This window comes from Ascaphus truei, chromosome 17, assembly GCF_040206685.1.
Source record: "Ascaphus truei isolate aAscTru1 chromosome 17, aAscTru1.hap1, whole genome shotgun sequence".
Lineage (NCBI taxonomy): Eukaryota > Metazoa > Chordata > Amphibia > Anura > Ascaphidae > Ascaphus > Ascaphus truei.
The window spans coordinates 31066800-31092169 of record NC_134499.1 but is presented as its reverse complement, the minus strand read 5'-3'; the positions used below and the strand labels follow the sequence as shown (position 1 = coordinate 31092169).

At 48.9% G+C, this 25370-nt stretch overlaps 2 protein-coding genes across 5 annotated transcripts in view; one reads left to right on the top strand and one right to left on the bottom strand.

Annotated features, from left to right (window-relative positions):
• The window catches only part of TMEM43 (transmembrane protein 43), a 268845-nt gene extending 257889 nt beyond the window's left edge, over nt 1–10956 (bottom strand). Inside the window, exon 1 of the mRNA XM_075574617.1 lies at nt 10808–10956. The gene's annotated coding sequence lies outside the window, so the exon portion shown is untranslated. The remainder of the gene's footprint in view (nt 1–10807) is intronic.
• ALDH1L1 (aldehyde dehydrogenase 1 family member L1) overlaps nt 1–25370 on the top strand; it is a 108870-nt gene that overhangs the window by 55806 nt on the left and 27694 nt on the right. The window contains exon 1 of one of the 4 annotated variants that reach the window (XM_075574612.1): nt 23323–23418. The exons of the other annotated variants lie outside the window; for them this stretch is intronic. The gene's annotated coding sequence lies outside the window, so the exon portion shown is untranslated. Of the gene's footprint in view, nt 1–23322; nt 23419–25370 lie in introns of those variants that run through there. 4 annotated transcript variants of the gene reach the window in all.

The window sequence follows — 25370 nt, the reverse complement described above, 5'->3', positions numbered from 1 at the left end:
GAACATTCACAATTGTGCCCATTATTTAAAACTCCATTAACCGCAAGCAGCGTGCAAGAAGCTGCTTTGCCATTTAGCTTCAGATGTAAAGAACGTAATCTGTAGCATTACATCAACTCAACACGTTGCATTGACGCATAAGAGGTGAGGGAAGACTCATTTGGAAAGGTTTAGGAAAGTTTTAGTTGGATCTTCAGGAATGTAGAGAGATGCCCTTCAGAATGGAAAGAAAACATGTTTTTGAAGGGAGGAAATTGTACCTTGAAGATCTTTCTTATATTCGAGCCACTTCTCGCTGGTGGAGTGTTCACATGAACCCATTTTATAATGGGCCATATTTACGAAGTCATCTGCCACAAGGCACCTTCTGGCACTGCAAGAAATCTTATAGCCCATTCGAGTATCTTGACTCAAAGGTGTTTTCAAGCACCGGAAAGTGTTTTATGCCATAAGACTGCTTAGTAAACATGGACCAATATCCCTTAGGACAGTAGTAAAATCTCCAGAGAAAGTAAGCCTTTTAATTTCACCACAACATATTGAACTTTCACATCCATGCAGTGGACACTTCATCCATTCATTTGCATACCTGTCCCAGAATCCTTTGTGGCCACCAGTGAGTCAACACTGTGGTCTGCTGAGGACCACAAGAGAGAGACGAAGATGAAATCGCAGAGGCGAAGGGAAACTCTTAAGCAAACATATAGTTTATTTTTTACCTCTCCAGGAATAAAAACGGTGTCCAGCACTCAGAGCCCAACATACACTATTAAGGATGTTTGCGACAAAAATAAAAGCTTGTGTATCAAGTTCTGAACATGGGAGGTCAGTGCTGAAATGCCACCATGTGTAACATGTCTGCGACTGTGTAGGGCTTTTGGCATCAGATAGAAAGGATCAGGTCTGCAATATGATAAGAATGTGCCCATGTGAACTATGGGGGTTCAGGGATGTGTGTCTGTATTTTGCCATTGGTAGAAGAGAGACCACAGGAAGAAAAAACAGGGCAGCCATGCAAGGGATGCAGAACTTTTATAAAGCGGCACAAGGTTTGTTCATTTGTTGGCTGCATTAATCGCTCTAAAATGTAGTTCTGACGGTTCAATTAATTCCTTCCCCAAGGAGCGTACAATCTAATGTTGGCGTATGAAGGGAAAGGAGTGATATGCCGTTGAGACGGCACTACCACTACGGAGAGTAGAGACAAGGAAAAGCAAGGATATAAACACCATTACTGAAAGATGTACTGTGTTGTGTCGCCTCCAGTACAAGTTATTGATCAATGCACATTGTTCACAATCCCAAGAAATATTGTGTGTGGTTCATTTTTGTAGTGTGGGGAAAATGGTTGTAAAGAATTCATTTCAGTGAGTGCATCTTCTGCGCCCCTCTGGATTTGCTCATGGGGCCCTCTGACCAATGGAATGTTCTTCAGAAGGTAGAGACCTTTCCAAACAGGACACAATGTTCCTGTGGATGTACCATGCTTTATTTTGAAAGGGGAGAGTGCATAGTGACGATTGACCTTCTGAGGATAGCACTAAATCACACCATGCACCAGGAGATCTATCACAGCACGGAATTTGGGTGGTGGGTGCTGACATTATTTCTGCTCATTTGATTATTTTTAGTGTTAAAGGTTCCTGCCTGAGGGCTTCATGCCCTGATACAAAGACATTGGATACAGTTACAGTTCCAAGCAGCTCTTGGCACTTGTTGTCCAAGACCAATCATTCTCTGAAACTAAGGGATGGTACGGAACACGGGAAAATATATCCCCACTTAAAGGGGTGTCCATGTAGAGAACCACTTCCCACCGGGCAGGAAAGGGAGCAACTCCAGTGACCTTATTAAAAAAGGATTGCCATTGACACAAGTCAAGGAAATAGGATTCAGTATTAGAGACTGAATAGACTTGGTGAACCAAATCAACCTTAGTATCAACAAAGATAATACTATCCTGTTACACCATTGTATTATATCCCATAATCCAGTGTAAATGGCATTAAGTAAATAATACGTGGGCAGGTCTTCTATACTAGGTAAAGAAAAGAGGACAGCGCACGATTCATAGTGTAAAATGTAACTAAATCTCTGAAGTAGATTCTTTCTACGAAACGCGTAGGATATTTGAGGATATTTGAGGATATTGTATATAGCACTGCTTTATTGCTGTTTCTGTTCCCGCTATCGCTACTTCAGCTCATGCGGTTGCTTGCGTTTTTTTCACTGAGGCAGCACTAGAGAGTCGCTATCTAGCGGTGTGATCTAGTGACGTCAGTGGACCCGCACTGACGCACCGGAGTCAACGTAGTGAACCAGCAGCAGGTGATAGTGCTGAGGTGAGGGAAGCAGCAGCAGGTGATAGAGCTGAGGTGAGTGAAGCAGCAGCAGGTGATAGTGCTGAGGTGAGTGACGCAGCAGCAGGTGATAGAGCTGAGGTGAGTGAAGCAGCAGCAGGTGATAGTGCTGAGGTGAGTGAAGCAGCAGCAGGTGATAGAGCTGAGGTGAGTGAAGCAGCAGCAGGTGATAGTGCTGAGGTGAGTGAAGCAGACGAACAGCGTGTGTTGTTATAAATGTTCGATTGAGCAACCTAATTTCTCAATTTTTACATGGTGTGGCAATTTTAACTTCTCATTCGCCACACCTGTGGCTACATTAAAAAATAGGCTGCCCACCTCTGCAAAAGCCGGTAGTGAGGGATTAACTGTATCACCGGTACGCTGAGTTTCCTGGCGCCTCACTGTGGAGGAGAAACCGCCGTAGTGAGTGGAGCAGATAGGAGCGCTGAGAGAGATCTCCAGGACATTTGAAGTGCTCGAGGCAGGAGGACATCCCCATCCAGCTGATCGGAGGTGTGTGGCTCCAGCAGCTATCCACGGAGCGGTGGTGAACCAGCAGCTATTCGAGTTGTAACGTGTACCCTGAACATGCCCTGCATATTTGATTGATATATCCTGTACGTGCATGTAACACCTTTTACAATAGTTGTAATATAGTTACATTTTACACTATGAGTCGTGCGCTGTCTTCGTTTCTTTACATGATCATCCCCTTGATGACGAGCAGCAGACTCATATATACTTTTGAGGTTTATCGGTATTTACTTGATACCTTGTCACTGATTTATTTTGACCTCATTGTGGGTGCACAAGCATAGAGGCAGTAATCAAACTATCTCTTCATTTAGTATTTTCACTTGGAACATTGTTACTTATTCACGTCTATCTATACGCCAGTGGAGTGCCCTGCAAGTGAGAAAACTACTGGCACACGCAGCAGGATTCATCCCCTTGGGTTGGGAGTTAGTGGAGAGGACCAGTGGGAAGTTCTCTTTGTTTTAACCGTGCTGTCTGCTGTGAGCTGTAATATACGATTTGCTCTATAATGCTGCGGTCCCCGTGCGTTCTGTAGCACGCGCGCCCGGCGGGGGGGGCGGCGCATGCACAGCGCTTCACCGCAGATCGCGGTCCTGGGAGAGAGGGAGAGTTTGCGACAGGAGGAGGCATGGCGGGGGTTTTTGCTGGGCGTGGCCATGACCTCACGTGGCTGGTTCACCCTCATTGGCTGAACCGCCGGTGGGGGCGTGGCCACGCCTCCGTCGCAAGTTCCACGTACAAAAAAAAATTGTATGTGTGAAAACTTGAAGTACAGCGTGGCTGCTAAATGACATGATGCATGTACTGGGCCCGGACTGCTTGGGGGGCGGTGCTTGTGCGCTGTAGAACGCACTGGGACCGCAGCCTAAGAGCCCTGGGTGCACTGTTACACTATTTGTATTCAAGCAGCAACAATGTTCTTAGGTTTGTTATAAATGTGCCAACGTCTTGGCCTTATATGGGGACCTTTATTATAACGGCAGAAACATCAGCATATTTACATTATGCAACAATAACAATCAAGATATTCTTCACGCGGGCGCGTTTCTTTACATAATTCATTGTTCATGAATAAAATGAATGTTGTGTGTCAGTGAAAATACCATAACCCCCAAAACTCGTCTTCCCAGTGATTAACCGATTTCTGTGGCACTGAGTATTTAAGTCTTTCACTAACACTAAAAATAGAAGCTATTGACAGCTAGGGACCTCACATCAATATCAGACATGGCTCTTATTACCTAGGGGCTCCATGTGTTCCCTGGCTGATGGATGGAGAGCTTTAGAGCAGCAATGGGCAGGGTTTGTTATTAGTGGAGCTGGTTATATAGCTCAGACAGGACCCAAGGAATTTCTACATGGAATCCAGGTCCCAGGCTCAACATCCGACTCACAGGTTAATCTGTGTCAATAAATCAGCTGATTGTGGGACATGTGTACGAAGAGGCGCTCTGCCAGAAGACACCTTCCGGAGATGGAAAAGACACCTTACAGCATGTTCACTTGATTGAACCATAAGTTATCTTTTGCTGCCGCAGTGTTTAGTAGATCTGGGCCTCTATGCGGTGCCCACACTGAAATGAAACATGTTGCTATAGAAAAAAAAAAAACAATGAGTATGGCTGCAGCAGAGGTCCTGTCATCTAAATATTCTTCTGCAAGTATGAATCTATACACCTATGTATGTATGTCATCATCCTTTTCAGCCCTTGTGGACCCACTGCTGAATGAAGGTCTGCCCACTGTATGTACATGTATCAACTGGTTTCCAAGGGAAATGAAAAGACCAAGACAATGACCAAAAGTAAGAAGGGAGGATGACATCAGATAATTTGTTGGAGCAATGTGGAGAAGAGATGCTTGGAACCACAGAACCTAGTGATATATATATCTGCTCCCACAGACAATCTCATCCAATAACAATATGAACTTAATAGGTGTATAAATAGATTTATTAAACAGTAGCTCGTATGATCTAAACCAGGGGTGCGCAAACTTTTCAATATGCGCCCCCTCCTCCTGCCCTTACCTGGTCTCCGGCATCGTCTGAAGTCATGACGCCATGTAACGTCGCGTCGCCAGAAGCCGCCAGAGACCAGGTAAGGGAACTTACAGAGGCCTCGCGTGCGCTCCCCTGGCATTTAATTGTAAAGGTTTGGGGAAGAGTGCTGCGCTCCCCCCCCCCCCCCAGCATTTAATTGAAATGGTTTGGGGAAGAGTACTGCGCTCCCCCCCCCTGTGCGCTTCACCCCCCCGTGCTCTTCCCCCCCGCCCACGATCTCCCCCCCCCCCCCGCACTCTTCCCCCCCCGCGGTCTCCCCCCCCCATACATAATTGTGACATATTGCCGTGTACCTGTTTTGCCTTCCTCTCGATGAATGGTCTATCTGTCCCAGAGACACTTAAGTATCAGGTTAAAGATGACGGGTATATGATTCCCCCCCCCCCCCCCCCAGATATTAGGTTTCCCTGTTTGTGTATATGTGGGTCAGATGTGTGTATGTATGTGTATCTATACTGTATATCACACACACACAGACCCACACAGACATGTACAGTGTGGACCATTAAACAAAGTGTTGTCGCTTCTGGACGTGTGCAACAGAAATATTCCAAGTCCATGGAAGTTTTTAATCTTGCACGTGCTGCGATGTTGTTGGACCTGAGTGTGTTATTGCTCCTCTATTGGCTCCATTCTTGTGGTGTTGTGTTTTCTGTAATTGTCAGTAATCCCGCTGAGAAAACATATTGCAGTGAGGCCGGGGGCTGCGTGGGGGGCTGCAGTCCGAGGATGAGGTTATTACATTGCTGTGTGACAAAACCCTGATGGACACAGCTGTGGTCACAGGCTCTGGACCTGTGACCCTCACGCTGCTGGACACCTGCGCTATCACGGGACACACAGAGCTCAGCATTTGCAGGGCTCATATCCCAGCGCTCTGACAGTCCTGGGGAACTAAAAACACTTTACAACCTGTTCTTTGAGCGCAAAAGTGTTTATAGCCATAAACAATATTCCACTATGCATGTATATCTTTATATAGCGCCATCCACGTACACAGAGCTTCACAGCAGTAATACACGTGAAATTATAATATAACACATATTGGGAATAAACGCTTACGACATAAAAGTAACATTAGGGAAAGGAGTCGCTGCCCCGAAGAGCTTACAGTATTCTGAATGAATCACTTACTGACTACTGTACATAACTTTAGTGCTAGTAATTCTCTAACACATTTGTTTGTAATTACATTGTTACCATTTGCATGAATATTTTAACAACAGCAGTGAATTACAATGTATTATTTCTCCATTCTTAATTCGCCCTGTGGATAAATAGATGAAAGAAGTCCTTTAAAGTCTCCCCTCGCTGTGTTTATTACATGAATGTTACGCAATCTCTCGTGTATACAGCAATCCCACGGGATTTTCTCCCAAATCTACCAAAGTCTCGCAGCAGGGGCGGCACTACGGTTTTAGGATCTTAAGCCAAACCTTTGGTGTGGGTTCCTCTTTGCTCAGCTTCCTGTGCAGGCTCCCCACCATCATTCTGCACAGCCTCTGTTCCTCTGGATAGCGCCGCCCTTGTGTCTCACAGCCGTCGCTCGTACGCAGGCGGGTGCAAGGTGACCGGAGCCCGGATAATGCCGCCTCCGCCTGGCTTTGGGTCAGATACACTAATCTCTGTTAAATCAGGGCAAACAGTGTTAGGTTACCTAAAATAGTCAGAGAGCGACTATATATACCTCCCACCTGTGCACACCTGAGATATATGCTAATTGAATACATTTAAATATACTTTGCATGTCCAAATGAGCATATATCACAGGTTTTTGCCTTTTGGGGCACAGGTCTCTTCCCCATATTTCAAGCTCTGGGGGGAGCAAACCCTGAGCCTGTAGCGGGTACCTGAGCCCGTAGCGGGTACCTGAGCCTGTAGCGGGTACCTGAGCCCGTGTGGGGACTGGGCACTTAGTAAGGCCCCAAACTGCACCTTGGTGTGGGGGGTATCGCTCTTAATTACAGTTGGAGATTCCAATGGCTCTCCCCACAATGCTTTGCATCCACAGCAGCAAGGCATTGTGGGGCGTGACTTTGGAAGCTCCCGCACTGAGTGAAAGCTATACCACCCATGCTGCCTGCACACACCGAGGTACAGTTTGGGGCCTCTGTTAAGCGCGAGTTCCTCCCACGAGCAAAATTATATCTTTTCAATCAGGAACTTGACCACTACTCTTTGTAGCCACCTAAATTACTGCGTTTAACCCCTTGAGTGCTGGAGCAGCAGAGCAATGCATTTCTGGCACTTAAGGGGTTACCCTTTCCTGGGCAGAGACAAATTGGCAGCTCCGTGAGCTCGGTAAACATGAGGCAGCGTTTTACTTCCCTGGCACCTATCACTTTTTGCCGATTTTACCGTCCCCCTGCGAGGCTGTTGTCACAAGCCGATTCCTAGAAGTGTCCAGGAACCCTGTGTCCTCACACACTGATGCTGAGAGGGGCTCACAAAATTAGCCCGGTGGCGTGACCCAGCGGGAGGCATTCTGGCCCCCCCTGCACATAAACAAGCGACACACACAATATCCACACCACTGCCAGATGCATGCAATGAATGGCGTGTGCGGTACGAGCACGGGGACCTGCTCAGCTGCTGTCACATGCCAGGGTCGTAGCTGCCAGGAAAAGCCCAACTCGTTACAGTGTAACCGGCTGTGAATGGAAAGGTTCAAGCTTTAAATACATTAATATATATGTATTAAGGTGAACATTTTTCTGCAGACAATTTTCGCGCATGCACAAACGGCCAGAGCTGAACATGCGTGCGTGAACGACCCACACCGATTACGCATACACGCTTAACAAGTGCCGATCACACATGCGCCAGATCGACTCTTGTCGGCAGTGTATTCGCGATAGACGTAGGCCATTCGCACATGCGCAGTGTCTGCTCTTGCTGGCATCGCAATAGCGATTGACGCGAAAAACCAGGACGTTTTGGGACTTTTAAAAAGTCATCGGGACACAAGCCCAAAGACCAGGACGTCTGGTGACCCTAATATACTGTATATATGTGTGTGTGTGTCCACGGGAGGGACAGAGCTGTTGGCTTCCAAGCATCTGTGAGGTTTCTGGATCAAAACAAATGGCTTTTTAAAATTTATTTTAAAGTTCTGAGCAGTGAAGTGTATTATTTATTTATTTTATTTATTTATTTATAAAATATTCTACCAGGAAGTAATACATTGAGAGTTACCGCTCGTTTTCAAGTATGTCCTGGGCACAGAGTAAAACAAATAATACATGGTTACAAATACAGTTACATAAATGAACAGGGTATACATTATATACAAGACATTGCGTGCACAGTTAAAGAAAATATATATTACTAGCTGAGAGACCCGGCGTTGCCCGGGATGTAATTTTGGGGGGGCGTACGACAGGGTTGGGCTTCCCCCCCCCATGACAGCTAGGTGGGTGAGTGAGTTGACTGAGTGTGTGGGTGGGTGGGTGACACTTGACTGAGTGGGTGGGTGGGTTGGTGACTGAGTGGGTCGGTGACTGGGTGGGTGACTTTGGGTCGGTTTGACTTTGGGTCGGTGGGTGGGTGACTGGGTGGGTGACTTTGGGTCGGTTTGACTTTGGGTCGGTGGGTGGGTGACTTTGGGTCGGTGGGTGGGTGACATTGGGTCGGTTTGACTTTGGGTCGGTGGGTGTGTGACTTTGGGTCGGTGGGTGGGTGACTTTGGGTCGGTGGGTGGGTGTATGACTTTGGGTTGGTGGGTGGGTGGGTGACTTTGGGTCAGTTTGACTTTGGGTCGGTGGGTGGGTGACTTTGGGTCGGTGGGTGACTTTGGGTCGGTGGTTGGGTGGGTGAGTTGGGTCGGTGGGTGGGTGACTTGGGTCGGTGGGTGGATGACTTTGGGTCGGTGGGTGGGTGACTTTGGGTCGGTGGGTGGGTGACTTTGGGTCGGTGGGTGGGTGACTTTGGGTCGGTGGGTGGGTGGGTGGGTGGGTGACTTTGGGTCGGTGGGTGGGTGGGTGACTTTGGGTCGGTGGGTGGGTCGGTGACTGGGTGACTTTTTCAGGGTCGGTGAGTGGGTAGGTGGGGTCAGTGACTGGGTGGGTGGTTTTGGGTGAGACTGGGTGGGTGGTTTTGGGTGAGACTGGGTGGGTGAGTGGGAGACTGAATGGGTGGGTGAGTGGGAGACTGAATGGGTGGGTGACTGGGAGACTGAATGGGTGGATGAGTGGGAAAATGAATGGGTGGGTGAGTGGGAAACTGAATGGGTGGGTGAGTGGGAAACTGAATGGGTGGGTGAGTGGGAAACTGAATGGGTGGGTGAGTGGGAAACTGAATGGGTGGGTGAGTGGGAAACTGAATGGGTGGGTGAGTGGGAGACTGACTGGGTGGGAGACTGACTGGGTGGGAGACTGACTGGGTGGGAGACTGACTGGGTGGGAGACTGACTGGGTGGGAGACTGACTGGGTGGGAGACTGACTGGGTGGGTGAGTGGGAGACTGACTGGGTGGGTGAGTGGGAGACTGACTGGGTGGGTGAGTGGGAGACTGACTGGGTGGGTGAGTGGGAGACTGACTGGGTGGGTGAGTGGGAGACTGACTGGGTGGGTGAGTGGGAGACTGACTGGGTGGGTGAGTGGGAGACTGACTGGGTGGGTGAGTGGGAGACTGACTGGGTGGGTGAGTGGGAGACTGACTGGGTGGGTGAGTGGGAGACTGACTGGGTGGGTGAGTGGGAGACTGACTGGGTGGGTGAGTGGGAGACTGACTGGGTGGGTGAGTGGGTGACTGACTGGGTGGGTGAGTGGGTGACTGACTGGGTGGGTGAGTGGGTGACTGACTGGGTGGGTGGGTGGGTGAGTGGGAGACTGACTGGGTGGGTGAGTGGGAGACTGACTGGGTGGGTGAGTGGGAGACTGACTGGGTGGGTGAGTGGGAGACTGACTGGGTGGGTGAGTGGGTGACTGACTGGGTGGGTGAGTGGGAGACTGACTGGGTGGGTGAGTGGGAGACTGACTGGGTGGGTGAGTGGGAGACTGACTGGGTGGGTGAGTGGGTGACTGACTGGGTGACTGACTGAATGGGTGGGTGAGTGGGTGACTGACTGACTGACTGACTGAATGGGTGGGTGACTGGGTGACTGACTGAGTGGGTGACTGACTGAGTGGGTGGGTGACTGAGTGGGTGGGTGACTGAGTGGGTGGGTGACTGAGTGGGTGGGTGACTGAGTGGGTGGGTGACTGAGTGGGTGGGTGATTGAGTGGGTGACTGAGTGGGTGGGTGACTGAGTGGGTGGGTGACTGAGTGGGTGGGTGACTGAGTGAGTGGGTGACTGAGTGAGTGGGTGACTGAGTGAGTGGGTGGGTGACTGAGTGGGTGGGTGACTGAGTGGGTGGGTGACTGAGTGGGTGGGTGACTGAGTGGGTGGGTGGGTGACTGAGTGGGTGGGTGGGTGACTGAGTGGGTGGGTGACTGAGTGGGTGGGTGGGTGACTAAGTGGGTGGGTGGGTGACTGAGTGGGTGGGTGGGTGACTGAGTGGGTGGTTGGTTGACTGAGTTGACTGAGTGGGTGGGTGGGTGACTGAGTGGGTGGGTGACTGAGTGGGTGGGTGACTGAGTGGGTGGGTGGGTGACTGAGTTGACTGAGGTGACTGAGTGGGTGGGTGGGTGACTGGGTGAAAGTGGGTGGGTGGTTGTGTGGGTGACTGGGTGGTTGTGTGGGTGACTGGGTGGGTGGGTGACTAAGTGAGTGGGTGGGTGATGAGTGACTAAGTGAGTTTTTGGGTGACTGAGTGGGTGGGTGACTGAGTGAGTGGGTGACTGGGTGGGTGTGTGGGTGACTGGGTGGGTGTGTGGGTGGGTGACTGGGTGACAGTGCGTGGGTGGGAGACGGTGGGTGACTTACCTTGACCCCGGGGGGCAAGAGTGGCAGGAGGCCCGGGCCGCGCTTCCCCTCCGTCTGGGAGCCGGCGCACGTGAGGGGGAGAGCAGGAGACCCGGGCCGCGCTTACCCTCTCCGGAGCGGCGCACGTGAGGAGGAGAGCAGGAGGCCCGGGCTGCGCTTCCCCTCTCCGGGAGTGGCGCACGTGAGGGGGAGAGCAGGAGGCCCAGGCCGCGCTTCCCCTCTCCGGGATCGGCGCACGTGAGGGGGAGAGCAGGAGGCCCGGGCCGCGCTTCCCCTCTCCGGGATCGGCGCATGTGAGGGGGAGAGCAGGAGGCCCGGGCCGCGCTTCCCCTCTCCGGGATCGGCGCACGTGAGGGGGAGAGCAGGAGGCCCGGGCCGCGCCGTGAGGGGGGAGGAGCCTGTAGTTTGCAGCTGAGCAGGAGGGCCGCGCTTCCTCCGCGGCGCACGGTGAGGGTGATGGTGCGGCTGGGGATGTTGCGGAGCGTGGGGATTTGGGTGAGGTGGGGAGGGGGGAGAGAGTGAGGGGGGAGAGAGTGAGGGGGAGGGGGGAGAGAGTGAGGGGCACCGGGAGAGGAGGGGGGGGTGTGTGGAAGGTGAGCTGCGGTCCAACTGACGGGGGAGAGAGAGAGAGAGTGTGTGTGTGTGTGTGTGTGTGTGTGTGTGTGTGTGTGTCTGTGTGTGTGTGTGTGTCTGTGTGTGTGTGTGTGTCTGTGTGTGTGTGTGTGTGTGTCTGTGTGTCTGTGTGTGTGTTTGTGTGTGTGTCTGTGTGTGTGTCCCCGTCCGTCCCCTTTGGCCCGTCACTCCGCCTCAGGCCAATGAGAGGTGTGCGGGGGCGGGCGGCCCAAGGGACCAATGAGATTTCCCCTAGGGACACCGGACATCCAGGCAGGCAAACATACAGTGCTTTCAATTATATATAGTAAGATGAGCGTATGAAACAGTTACAGACCAGATTAAAGTGTGAGACAGCCTTAGATTTGAAAGAACTTAAACTGGTGGTGGATGTGAGAGTCTCTGGTAGGTTGTTCCAGTTTTGGGGTGCACGGTTATCATTATTGAAATGTGTTAGACTGTTATCAAGCAGTGAGACTGACTCCATATTAGTGGGACTCGCTGAAAATCAGCAAGAATTGATGTCTGTGTAAATATATACACAGTGTTCAGGAAAAAAGGGAGCCCTTCTGTTTTTCATAATATCTAATATATGTCTCGCTCAATCCCCATGAAAATGTGCTCACTTGTAAGGCTGTGATATAAGTTAACACTATACAAGAAGCTGATCTTAACTCAACTGATGTTAACTCAATTGTATTATGTCGTCAAGTACAGTACCAGCAGGATTGTCACCTTCTATTGACCCGGAACCAGATTAACCATGCCAACGGGACGCAACGTGACATCATGGCGTCACGGCGCTACGTGACTGTCATGTCAACGGCCATCACGTGACGTGGTTATGTCATGTTGCATTTCCGTTGGCATGGCAACGCAAGGTCATCACGCCATCACCAAAGAATATTTATTAGGTTATCAAATAATTCTTAAATGTAATAATCTACTGTGACTGACCTATACTTGCTCACATCTTCATGAAAATGGAGAGATTGTTCTGCAAAATATGACGAAAAATAAACTGTGTGTGTCTGTGTGTAATATATATATATATATATATATATATATATAGGCTATACGATACGATATGGTTTATATGTCACATTAAATACCTTTTTTTTTGACTATCTACTGGAGTGCTGCCTCTGATATCTGCTTACACGGTATCGTATAGCCTATTTGATTTATATAGGATTAGCACCCACCTATATCTACCTGACGGAGTGCCTTGTTCTCATTTATTCACTATATATATATATATATATATATATATATATATATATATATATATATATATATATCCAGCATTATTGAAACTTCTCGCACACTCCCGTGGGTAAAATAGTGCGGTAGCCCAGAGAGAGAGTGAGAAATCCATTTAAATAATCTCTTGAAAACCTCCTATATCCGTTTCCTCGATGGCTCCCGGACACGGGTTCCTCTCCTCTTAGGCTGCGCTTATACTGCTGGCGATGGCGACCGATGGCGTCACCTGTCGCCATTGCGATAGTTGTAATTTAAGTTTAGGCGACGTCGCTGGCTACAAGGCCAGTGACGTCAGAAAAGGGGAGGGCAGAGGGACGGAGAAGCTCTCTGATTGGCCGCAAAGGGAGACCGCCGCTGAAAAAAATCAAATAACAGTGACTTCCAGATTTTTGGTAGCGCTGTCGCTTTGTCACGCCATCGCGAGCACTATAAGCGCCGCCGACGGCGACAATGCATTTGTTTTGACGCGCCGTCGCGTCGCCGGCACTATAAGCGCAGCCTTACACACGGAGCATAAAACTGACGCAATCTGCTGGATAACGAAATGCTCCTTTTTTTGGGACACGTGCGCTGTGGCTGCCTCCGATTCTCATGATCAGAAAGTGACGCGCTAGCTGCAGACAGGATTCCTGATGTCAAATAGCTGCAAGTGTTTTCATTTAAAGCAATTGAACCCCTCCTCCCCCTCCCCCCCCCCACCAAGTGAGGAGATATTGGGGCAGATTCATCATCCGATGATGTGGGGTACCGCACTTTAACCTGCCGCTCATCGCCATTGACTTGAGAGATGATGCGTAAAGCTGTGGCCCCGCTGACGCTGACCGCGCTCAAGCATGAGTGCCGGGTGCCCTAGCTATTTCGCAAGCGCGGGGGGGGGGCGTTGCTGGTAGGTTGAGCGCGCTCGAAAGTTAATTTTTTTGTTTACTCAAGCGCCAAGCTTGGGTGATCGTGCGTGCCCGCGCACCGCGTGAGCGGGGACTTACACATATAGATTTATGTAAGTAAAAGCCTTAGGCCTGGGACATAGTAAGCGCTTAGGTGCTGCTGCTCGCTCTACCAGGAGCTTTTTGCTGTCCTGGCAGAGGAGACAGCAAGCGCGCTTGGGAGGCGGGTATCACTGTGTGTGTCACTTGGTAGCCGTCAATGTGTGTGTGTCACTTGGTAGCCGTCAGTGTGTGTGTGTCACTTGGTAGCCGTCAGTGTGTGTGTGTCACTTGGTAGCCGTCAGTGTGTGTGCGTGTGTGTGTGTGTATTATATAATATTTTAATTTTTTTTTTAAAAAGACGTGAGAATAAATTATTTATTAACATTGTGCAGCTTTGATAAATATATTCGCGCGCACACACACACACACACACACAGACAGACACACAGACACACACACATATATATATACATACACACACACACACATATATATAATCACATACACACACCACCTTGCTGCCACCACTGCTCCGTGACACAACCCCTTCCCCCCCCCCACCTGGCGGCCGCGCAACCCCCCTCCATCTCCCGCGCGGGCAGGGAGGCAGCCACAAGGATCGGGGCAGAAGTGGGACACATCACCCGCCCCCCCCCCCCCTCCCCAGCGGCGCAAGCCCCCTCCATCTCCCGCAGGCTGACAGCCACAGGGATCGGGCAGAAGGGGGCACATCACCGCACATATATATATATATACACACACACACCTCTGTGCTGTCTCGCCGGGCCAGCTGCAGACCCATTGGATGGGAGCGGTCACCTGATCGCTCCTCCGCTTCCCCGAGCGGCAAATTTCAAACTTCAAATTTCAAACTTGCCGCTCTCGGGGAAGTTTCTCCTCCGCACGCATCAGCGCGCATGCGGAGGGAGAAACTATAGCTGTGCTGGTAACAGATGCAGGGGCTTTGTGCATCTGTTCAGCGCGGCTCAGCCCGCCTCAGCCCCGCCTCAGCGACGCTGTGTGCACTATGTCCTGGGCCCCGCATCGGAACGTTGATGCATCCCAGAGTGTTCCTGCGCTGACCTCTAGTGGCCAATGGCAGGAACTGCCATATTAACTAAACAGTGCTACTCTGAAAGACCCTTTCCATGCTGGAAGATACCTTACAGACTATTCCCGTGAATGGGCCATATTTATCTGGCTGTGTTACACCAGAAGGCACCTTAAAGCCCATTCAATTTTACAAAGCAATGCTGGAATGTGTCTTATGGCTGAAGAATGTTTGGTAAATATAGCCCTCTATCGTTTTTTTTTTTTTATCGTCGCCCTTATCTGTATGAAGCCAACATTTTCCATAGCGCAGTACAATGTGACAGGACAATAGCATTGTATGACAAGAGCACATATATGTTAAGACAAACTGAGACAATAGGAAAGAGGTCCCTGTCCCAAGGAGCTTACCATCTAGAACAGGAGTGCGCAAATTTCTGGTGCTCGCGCCCTCCTGCCTGCTCTCCCCCAGTGCTCGCTTTGTGCCAACGTCAGGTGACGCCTCCGGGTCATGTGTCGTCGCGTTGCCATGGCGATTCATCGCCCGAAGCCGGCTGAATCACTTTAGGTGAGTTACAGAGGCCTTGCGCGATCTCCCGGCATTTAATTTAAGGGCCTTGGGGAAGTACGTGGCGCCTCTGTGACCGCCGCGCCCCCCTTCCCCCCAAAAAAACAATCTTGGGCCCCCCTGATCTAGAATATATATTAAGTGGTGACCCAGCCAGCGATCACAAGGGTGCAGGGTGAAGTCACAGCAGGAACATTCTCCAAGGAACATTCCGCTGTGGATCCTGCAAGGCCAAAATCAGAAGATAAAAGGGTTACTTTGGAATTTGAATGTGTTGAGAGATTCAAATGAACGGAGCTTAAATCTTTCCATGCGTAGGGAGGGCGGTTACAAAGGTGGTTAAAAGTGTGGTCATTTATTTTATTGTTTTTAAACATATTTCACACAGGGATATTACACAGGGAGATAAAAAAGGGAATTTGTGTTCATTTAGATCCGAGAACTTTGGGGAGATTTGATACCAGATAAAACAAAAAATATCTGGGGGTAGAGATTGAGGTAGACCCGCTGACCATGATGCTGGCCAAGCCAGTTGACGAATTAGACACCGCAGAAAGTAAGATGGTGAGCCATGTGCTCACGGCGGCACGTTGTTCCGTAGCTGCAGCGTGGAAGAAGGTGAATGCCCCTGCTAAACAGACCGTACTCCGCAGAATGCGAGAAATAAAGACAATGGAACTTCTTACGGCAAAACTGACCCAAAAGATGGATACGTTCCATAAGACATGGGAAATTTGGTCAGGTACATAATAGATTCCTAAAGGAAAAGTCAGGATATATACAAAACTGGACGACATCCCGCAGCACCTCTCCCCCCCCCTCTCCCTTTTTTCTCTCCTCTCTCTTTCTCTGCTCTCCACCTTTTCTTTTCTCTACTATACTACTAAAAACAGGACACACGGAAGCGGCGGCTTCCTAGTTAGAACCATAACAGCAGAAACGTACGAGCATTCAGACATACAAACATTTAGATATACACCCATCTGAATAAAGAAAACGGAATACGCATGTTTTTATTAATATATGCAAATATCAATGTTTATCCAATCTATGTACAACAAAGTTTACTATCTGTTGTGTACCCTGATAAAACAATAAAAAAATTGAAACAAAAAAAAAAAGCAGATGCTGCCATACTTACCCCACTTACTTTCTATCCGCCTCACTGATTTGAGGTCAGTGTCACTGATTTGAGGTCTGTGTCACTGATTTGAGGTCAGTGTCACTGATTTGAGGTCTGTGTCACTGATTTGAGGTCTGTGTCACTGATTTGAGGTCAGTGTCACTGATTTGAGGTCTGTGTCACTGATTTGAGGTCTGTGTCACTGATTTGAGGTCTGTGTCACTGATTTGAGGTCAGTGTCACTGATTTGAGGTCTGTGTCACTGATTTGAGGTCAGTGTCACTGATTTGAGGTCTGTGTCACTGATTTGAGGTCTGTGTCACTGATTTGAGGTCAGTGTCACTGATTTGAGGTCAGTGTCACTGATTTGAGGTCTGTGTCACTGATTTGAGGTCTGTGTCACTGATTTGAGGTCAGTGTCACTGATTTGAGGTCTGTGTCACTGATTTGAGGTCAGTGTCACTGATTTGAGGTCTGTGTCACTGATTTGAGGTCTGTGTCACTGATTTGAGGTCTGTGTCACTGATTTGAGGTCAGTGTCACTGATTTGAGGTCAGTATCACTGAATACTGTACATTTTATGATTATTGTAAACTTTTACTTCTAGTGCACCTTTGTCTGTATTGATAAGCAAGTTCCTGGGGTATAAACAGCAGCAGTATCAGTTACATCAGTGTTTTTCGACAGGGTTCCCCGAGCATCCCTACAGGGTTCCCCGAGCATCCCTACAGGGTTCCTCGAGCATCCCTACAGGGTTCCCCGAGCATCCCTACAGGGTTCCCCGAGCATCCCTACAGGGTTCCCCGAGCATCCCTACAGGGTTCCCCGAGCATCCCCACAGGGTTCCCGAGCACAGGGTTCCCGAGCATCCCCACAGGGTTCCCGAGCACAGGGTTCCCGAGCATCCCTACAGGGTTCCCGAGCACAGGGTTTCCGAGCAACCCTACAGGGTTCCCAGCAATTCTCAAGTCATTTGAAATACAGTAAATAAAAGTATCACTTGTGAGCACATTCACACGTCTCAGAAAGGCCTGCAACCCTGCCTTTCCCCATTATCTCTTAGCATACATGCAGCCAGGGATTCTGGGTAATGACATGCAAATGAGCACACAGTGGGGCCTATTCACAAAACTTTGATAAATTCGTTGCGTTTCTGAGCGGGTTCGCATGTTCTTACCGCGCTAGGAGGAATATGTGTAAAAACGGTATTCACCAAGGAAAAAAACCCGCAAGTTTTTTATCGTGCATTAAAAAAAAATGCCAAATCGCACACGTTTGTGTTTGCCCGATGAGCGGCATGTCCCGCCAGCAGTCTGGGAGAGCCGCATGGAGAGAGCTGCGCAGGGAGACGTTGCCTCACCGCGCACATCCTTACAGGCGATCGCGCAGTTTTCATATATATTGGAACAACACAGTATTGAAGCAGGGGGTCTCCGGAGCTGAAACGTATTCCGTCCAGTCTCGGAGACCCCCTGCTTCCCGAGTTACAGGCATGGGGTGCCTGGATCTCTCTGCATTGTTAATATCTCCCACATCACGTGACCGGGACATTTAAACTTTGTGGGGATACCGGGGCCTGTAACTCGGGAAGCAGGGGGTCCCCGAAGCTGAAAGTAACGCGATTCAGCTCCGGAGACCCCCTGCTTCAATACTGTGTTATTAAAATAAAATAAAAACAGCTTCATTACCTTAGCGGCTAGCCACTAAGGCAATGAAGGGCTTGAGCCAGAGTACCTGGTTTGATGGGGGTAGAGGGGGTGGGTGAAGGGGGTAGTTGGCCCAGGGTGGTTGGTTAGGGCTAACAGGAAGGTTGCGTGAGGAGTTAGCCCCTTCATTACCTTAGCCGTTTGCCGATAAGGCTTACCCCATGAGGAAGCTCAAATCGAGTGAAACGCGTTGGGTGAGCATGCTGACCATTTGGAGACCCCCAAGGTGTGTGGTGAACTACTCTGAGGATCCTGGGCCAAGCGTTTTTGGTTTTCCCCTTCCTGGATCTGGACATCTTCCCCTGTGGACGGCCACCACAGGTGTATCATCAGGAAGGAGTGTTGCAGTCCTCAACCAGTCTGACCCAGGGTTGTCCCAATACCAGTACGTACAGCACTTTTGTAAGCGTATTACCTTTATTTTTGCATGAAAATAAAGCAATCTATACTATCTTTGTGTCCTCTCTGTTCTTCACATATGGGAAACCAGCCACCCCTTCCATCCTGTTCCTGAGGGACGCCCTCTGAGAATATCGGAAGAAACCCTCTTTAGATTGCTTACTCTAAAACAACCGCACGGCCTGTTACAGCGGGTACAACCGCACTGCCTGTTACAGCAGGTACAACCGCACTGCCTGTTACAGCAGGTACAACCGCACTGCCTGTTACAGCAGGTACAACCGCACTGCCTGTTACAGCGGGTACAACCGCACGGCCTGTTACAGCGAGTACAACCGCACGGCCTGTTACAGCGGGTACAACCGCACTGCCTGTTACAGCGAGTACAACCGCACGGCCTGTTACAGCGGGTACAACCGCACGGCCTGTTACAGCGGGTACAACCGCACGGCCTGTTACAGCGGGTACAACCGCACGGCCTGTTACAGCGGGTACAACCGCACGGCCTGTTACAGCGGGTACAACCGCACGGCCTGTTACAGCGGGTACAACCGCACGGCCTGTTACAGCGGGTACAACCGCACGGCCTGTTACAGCGGGTACAACCGCACGGCCTGTTACAGCGGGTACAACCGCACGGCCTGTTACAGCGGGTACAACCGCACGGCCTGTTACAGCGGCTACAACCGCACGGCCTGTTACAGCGGCTACAACCGCACGGCCTGTTACAGCGGGTACAACCGCACTGCCTGTTACAGCGGGTACAACCGCACGGCCTGTTACAGCGGGTACAATTGTGAGCGAGAGGACTCTGAACTTTCATCCTAAAATTCATTTGGTTCAAACGAAATTGCAATACATGTTCTTTTTCTGGTTTTTCACATAATTCGGGAAGTATTTGCGCTCTTGATCCTCTGCTTCAAAGTATCTGAAGAAGCAGGGGGTTCCCAGATGGGAAATTAATGGGGTTCAGCTCCAGAGACCCCCTGCTTCAAATATATATATATATACTGTATATTTTTTTTTTTTTAACTATTCACAGAAAATCCTCTTAGATTGCCTCTTTACAGCTACATTCCAACTTATTCATGGTAAACAAGTATTATACCTTCTAACTAAATACCAGCCCCTCCACTGGAGTAGTCAGGTTGTACTATTAGAGGTGGAGTTCTACTTAATAAAGCTATACTGTATATAACATCTAATGTGTTGCATCTAAGACAAATGTTACAAAAGGGTTAAGTAGGAGAAAGTGTCACCCTTAGGCCCATATTCACTACACTTTAGCATGTCTTAACGCTCATTCATCTGAAAACCTGACCTGTTGGTGGCCTTTGAGGACTGGAGTTGCCCACCTCTGCTCTACGGTGAACGGCCCCTGTTAAACCTTCCTATTGCACAAGCCCCAGCTGTTGTAGGGTTGCTGCACATCTGCGCTCTGCCCAGCAATACCCCAGCAGTATTTGCAACAAGGAAAACATTTGCTGTAGATAAGGCAGGAGATGACCTTGTTTCTGTCACACCACCTGTGAATCAGTAACCGCTGCAGCTTCCATACAACTGTACAAGACTCGGGTTACGGAACAGGCCGGGCTCATGGCAGCTGAATGTATTGACTCACGCAAGGGACAGGAATCCAACGCCATTGTAGACTACGGGCGGTCAACTGAAGGCCTCAAGCGCCACCAACAGGTCAGGTCTTCAGGATATCCCTGCGTCAGCAAAGGTCATTGACTGAGCCACATGTGCTGAAGCAGAGAAAACCTGACCTGTTGGAAGCTCTTGAGGACTGCAGTTGGCCGCTCCTGCCATAGACGCTGGTGTGAAATTGGTCAGTTTGCAAACTTCTCCAAAAAGTCACCAAAGAATAAACCCACGGAATATAATTTTGTCCCTAATTTTGCAAATATTTGTATGTTTAATGCAATGGTTAATACTGTATGTTGGGGAAATGTGTGACGTGTGATGGCTCTCTGCTGACGTCTGTCGTTCAGGACCTCAGAACGATCCCTATCCCTTTTTATCCCTATTATTGTGACCTCGCTAATATACTAAGAAATACTAGTATACCGTGTCAGCCCCCCTCGCTTTATAAGTCTCTATTATAAGACTTATAGTACAATCTATTCATTCGAAAATACTGATCATTGCGACCGTGCATAAATTCAAATTAACTCTGCGTGCACTCTGTTATGACACCAGTTTAACTGTTACCCATTCCACTCCTTTGACCCTTAATTCTAATAGGGGAGTTTTAGTGCTCCAGCTATAATTTATAGTTCAGGGGTTTTAGTAGATGTAAAAACTATCCCTCACTAAATAAGTAAAGGGGAAAGATAAATAGATACAACAACAATACTTCATTAAATATCAACAACAGTTACTATCTTGTTGCTTTTTGTGTATAGATCACTGATTGGCCACAGACTTTACTTTACCTGTCTGACACATTTTTTAAACTATTATCAATTAAAAGGGTTTTAATCTTCCCTCACTAAACAAAGACACGTTGAGTGCATTCTAAAGGGAATCTTTTTTCTTTTGTATGCTATTTATTTTAGAAGCATCCTGAGATGTGCTTGGGAGTATTTATAGGTGACTAAGAGATGTATTTATTTCCTCAGCATTTGGGGGGTGGGGAGTGGGGAGTGTCTGCAATATATCCCAAAAAGGACGTAAAGGAGGAAATTCCTGTAAAACCAAACTGACTACTCATCAAAGGGCTTAAAGGAACAATCCCTGCAATATCCTAAATGTGTGTGTGCTGGGGTGAGATAAAACAGCTCTGTAGTGTTAGAGAATACTTACTGCATTTTTTCAGTTGTATTATTATTCAACTTTTAATGTTATTTTTAATGAGTTTTAATATACTGAGCATCCTCTGATTTCTATAGCAGGCCTTGTCCCCAGCAGTGCAAGATCTTTGTAACACTTTCCTGTTTGTGATCATTTGTTGCCAATATTCCCAGCAGTTTGAGCTGCAAACTGTAACGATAGATTATGTTACCGTAGTAATATAAGAATACATTGTAGCTGCTGAGTTACACCGACCGAAGGATTGATTGAAACAGAAAGGCGGCCATTTAGTGAACCCTGGGAAGCAGGGTCTTTGCTGATCGATCACAGGAGAACAAATCAACCGGCAGCTTAGGTAATTAGTTTTCAATAAAAGTTAATCAAAGGCTGTGTATATTAAATATATATATTTATATGTTTGTTTAAGTACCGCTTAGACTGGCTCTTTAAAGGGGTAGTCCAACTAGCATGTATAAATTGCAATGAATTGCCAGCGTTCGGGCGTGTAATGCAGGGGTGCGCAAACTTTTCCCCATCCCTGCTCTCCTCTGCGGCTCGCGCCCCCCCCCCTGCTTAGCCCCGGCATCAAAAGACGCGCAGGGTCCCCCAGTTACCATGACGACACGTCGCTGGAAGGTAAGTGTGTTATAGAGGCCTCGCGCTGTCCCCCCGGCATTTAATTTAAATGCCTTGGGGGGGGGGGGGGGGGAAGCGCGGGACCTCTATAACTGTCGCGCCCCTTCCCCCAGAAAATCTTACGCCCCCCTGGAAGGCGTGCCCCCCAGTTTTGGCACACCTTGTGCAATGCATTATTTTACTGAACACATTACAAACACGTTAACAAAACATCACAGAGTATATAATGAGATTTTATATATATATATATATATAATATATATATATATATATATATATATATATATATATATATATATATATATATATATATATATATATATATATAATCACCAAAAAATCTACTCGCCACCTAGTACCACACGTGTGCTGCTTGGGCCAATAGGAGCTCGCCACGATGTTAAATCCACTCGCCCGGGGCGTGCAAATGTATAGGTTTGTCGAACACTGTATGTATATATGTATATATATATATATATATATATATATATATATATATATATATATATATATATATATATATATATATATATTACCTAAGTATTTGTTATGACGAGCTCAGAGTGCTATGGTTGCAAAGCTGTACTGAGCCGCGCTGATTGTGTCCGGGAGTTATTTGAAAGTGGGTAATAGAGTTAAAGGAAGAGGACTGGGCCATATAACATATAATGGGGTGTCTGCATCTCTTGTTAGCATCTAGCACAATTAGCTGCAGCCCTTTCACCATCAGGACAATTCGCCATCGCAGGTAATCCTAAAAACACTAAACACTAATCCTTACCTTAAACACTTACACTACAAACCTTCACCTTTTACCCTAAAAAACACTTACCCCTAATCCTGACCTTATCCTCACCTTTCCGTGAAAGCCCTACCATTAACCCCTTATCCCAGGGGTTCTCAACTCCAGTCCTCAAGACCCCCCCCCCGGTCAGGTTTTCAGGGTGTCCCAGCTTCAGCACAGGTGGCTCGATTAGAGGGCTGAAGCAGGGACTGATTGAGCTACTCTTGATGAAGCAGGCATATCCTGAAAACCTGGCCGGGGGGAGGGGGTCTTGAGGACTGGAGTTGAGAACCCCTGCCTTACCCTAAAAAGTGTAACCCTATAAACCATAAATCCTAACCCATAACTGAGAACATGTATTTAAACTACTACAACCTTAAATAAAGAAATGTCATTTAACAATAAGTACGTGTCGGCCCTCTCCCTAAACCCTTCTGATTTTAACCAGCACTGCAATAAAGGCTGTTATATCTATCTGACATCTCGTAATAATGACACAGTCTCCAGGTATTGGGGTTGCACCAGTGTGGTGCAAACCCCCCTGGCAGTGAAGGGGTTACACCTCAGGGTTAGAGTAGGGTGTCGAATCTGGGCCCTGGATATATCATATTCCCACTGACTCCTCCTCTGACTCCCCCACCTCCTGAGAGGAAAAACACCCAGCACCCTTCCAGCTCAGGGACTCACAGCCCCACAGAGCTACAAGCTGTTACTGCCCTGTCTCCTGGACATCTGCTACCACCAGGTGAGTGCTGAGACAGCGCCTCTAATAAGAGGGAGAGAGGGGAGTCTGTCACCCAGCAGCACCCCAGTTTATCTGAGCCCCCTGCCTGGGGGAGGGGGGGAGGAGGAACTGCTCCACCCATGATTCAAATACTCTACCTTCTGAGAGATGGGGCTCCATTCTGTGCGCAAAATCTTGTGAGAAACAAGATTGCAAGCTCTTCGGGTCAGGGATTCAGTGAGATATATTATACACCGCATTGGGCACGCTAGCACATAAAAGGATTTAGAAAAGATCCCCATGTTCATCATCCCGCTTTAATTCATTTGGTGCAAGCTGGGCAGGTTCTGCATTATTCCGTGGTGTGTCCCGGCAGGAAAGGGGTTAAGACAATATGCGCTTTTTCATTAGACATTGAGGCCAGCAAGTCCTGGTCTCATTCTGTACAACGCTCAACGCAGCTTCCACAATCTATTTTCAGTGGGCAGCATAAAATTGGGACGGATTTAGCTAGCCCCTGGTAGTGTGCAGTCTTCCTATAGAGCAGGGGGGCTCAACTCCAGTCCTCAAGACCCCCCCCCTCAACAGGTCAGGTTTTAAGGATATCCCAGCTTCAGCACAGGTGGTTCAGTCGAAGACTGAGCATCCGATTAAGCCACCTGTGCTGACGCAGGGACTTATTGAGCCACCTGTACTGAAGCCTGGAAATGATTGAGCCTCTTGTGCTGAAGCAGGGAATGATTGAGCCTCCTGTGCTGAAGCAGGGATACCCCTGAGAACCTGACCTGTTGGGAGGTCTTGAGGACTGGATTTGCGCGCCCCTGCATAGACAGTGCACTGGTCTCGGAGTGGTTGCTGAGAGATATACATACAAGAGGAGATATACGTCTCCTTGTCCTAACACTGCGCTGAGTAATATAATGAATGTCAGGACCCCGGGGACCTGCGTGGACTGGTACTGAAGGGGTTAATAGCGTGCATTTCTGCAGTCTGGGTATAATTGCCTGTGAAGTCTCTGACCTGCAGTACAGGGCATGCTCGTGCTGATTTGCATGCTCACAGCTGATTGGGCAAGCCTCCTGGGAGGCTGGAGTGTATCTGTGTTCTGATTGGTGGAAAGCAGACAGCGCCCGCGTTGTATAAAGTCTGTGTATAGTATCCACTGATAGAACCAGACCCTATAGATTCTGTAGGGACGCAGGCACTCTGCCGCAGATAATGCAATACCCAATCTGAGCGATTCCCCGGAAACCGACATATTTGACAGGTGGAGATGCAGTTTATTGAACTAATAGCACTTTCAATAAGTTTCGCTGGGTACAAAGGTGAAAAAAACCCTCGGCAAATTAAATGCCCACATGTGAGCACATTCACACGTCTCCGGTGTGCAACCCTGCCCTTCCCCATTATGTGTTAGCAGAAAATTAAGGTGGCCATATTTTTAAATTGCCAAACCGGGACAAAATAGAAAAATATTTATTAATCATCTCAGTCACCCCTCCCACTCACACACACCCCTCTCCCTCCCACTCACACACACCCCTCTTTCTCCCTCCCACTCACACACCCCTCTTTCTCCCTCCCACTCACACACCCACCCCTCTCTCTCTCTCCCACTCACACACCCCTCTCTCTCTCTCCCACTCACACACCCCCCTCTCCCTCCCACTCACACACACCCCTCTCCCTCCCACTCACACACCCCTCTTTCTCCCTCCCACTCACACACCCCTCTCTCTCTCTCCCACTCACACCCCCCCCTCTCTCTCTCCCTCCCACTCACACACCCCTCTCTCTCCCTCCCACTCACACCCCCCTCTCTCTCTCTCTCCCTCCCACTCACACCCCCCTCTCTCTCTCCCTCCCACTCACACACCCCCCTCTCCCTCCCACTCACACACACCCCTCTCCCTCCCACTCACACACCCCTCTTTCTCCCTCCCACTCACACACCCCTCTCTCTCTCTCCCACT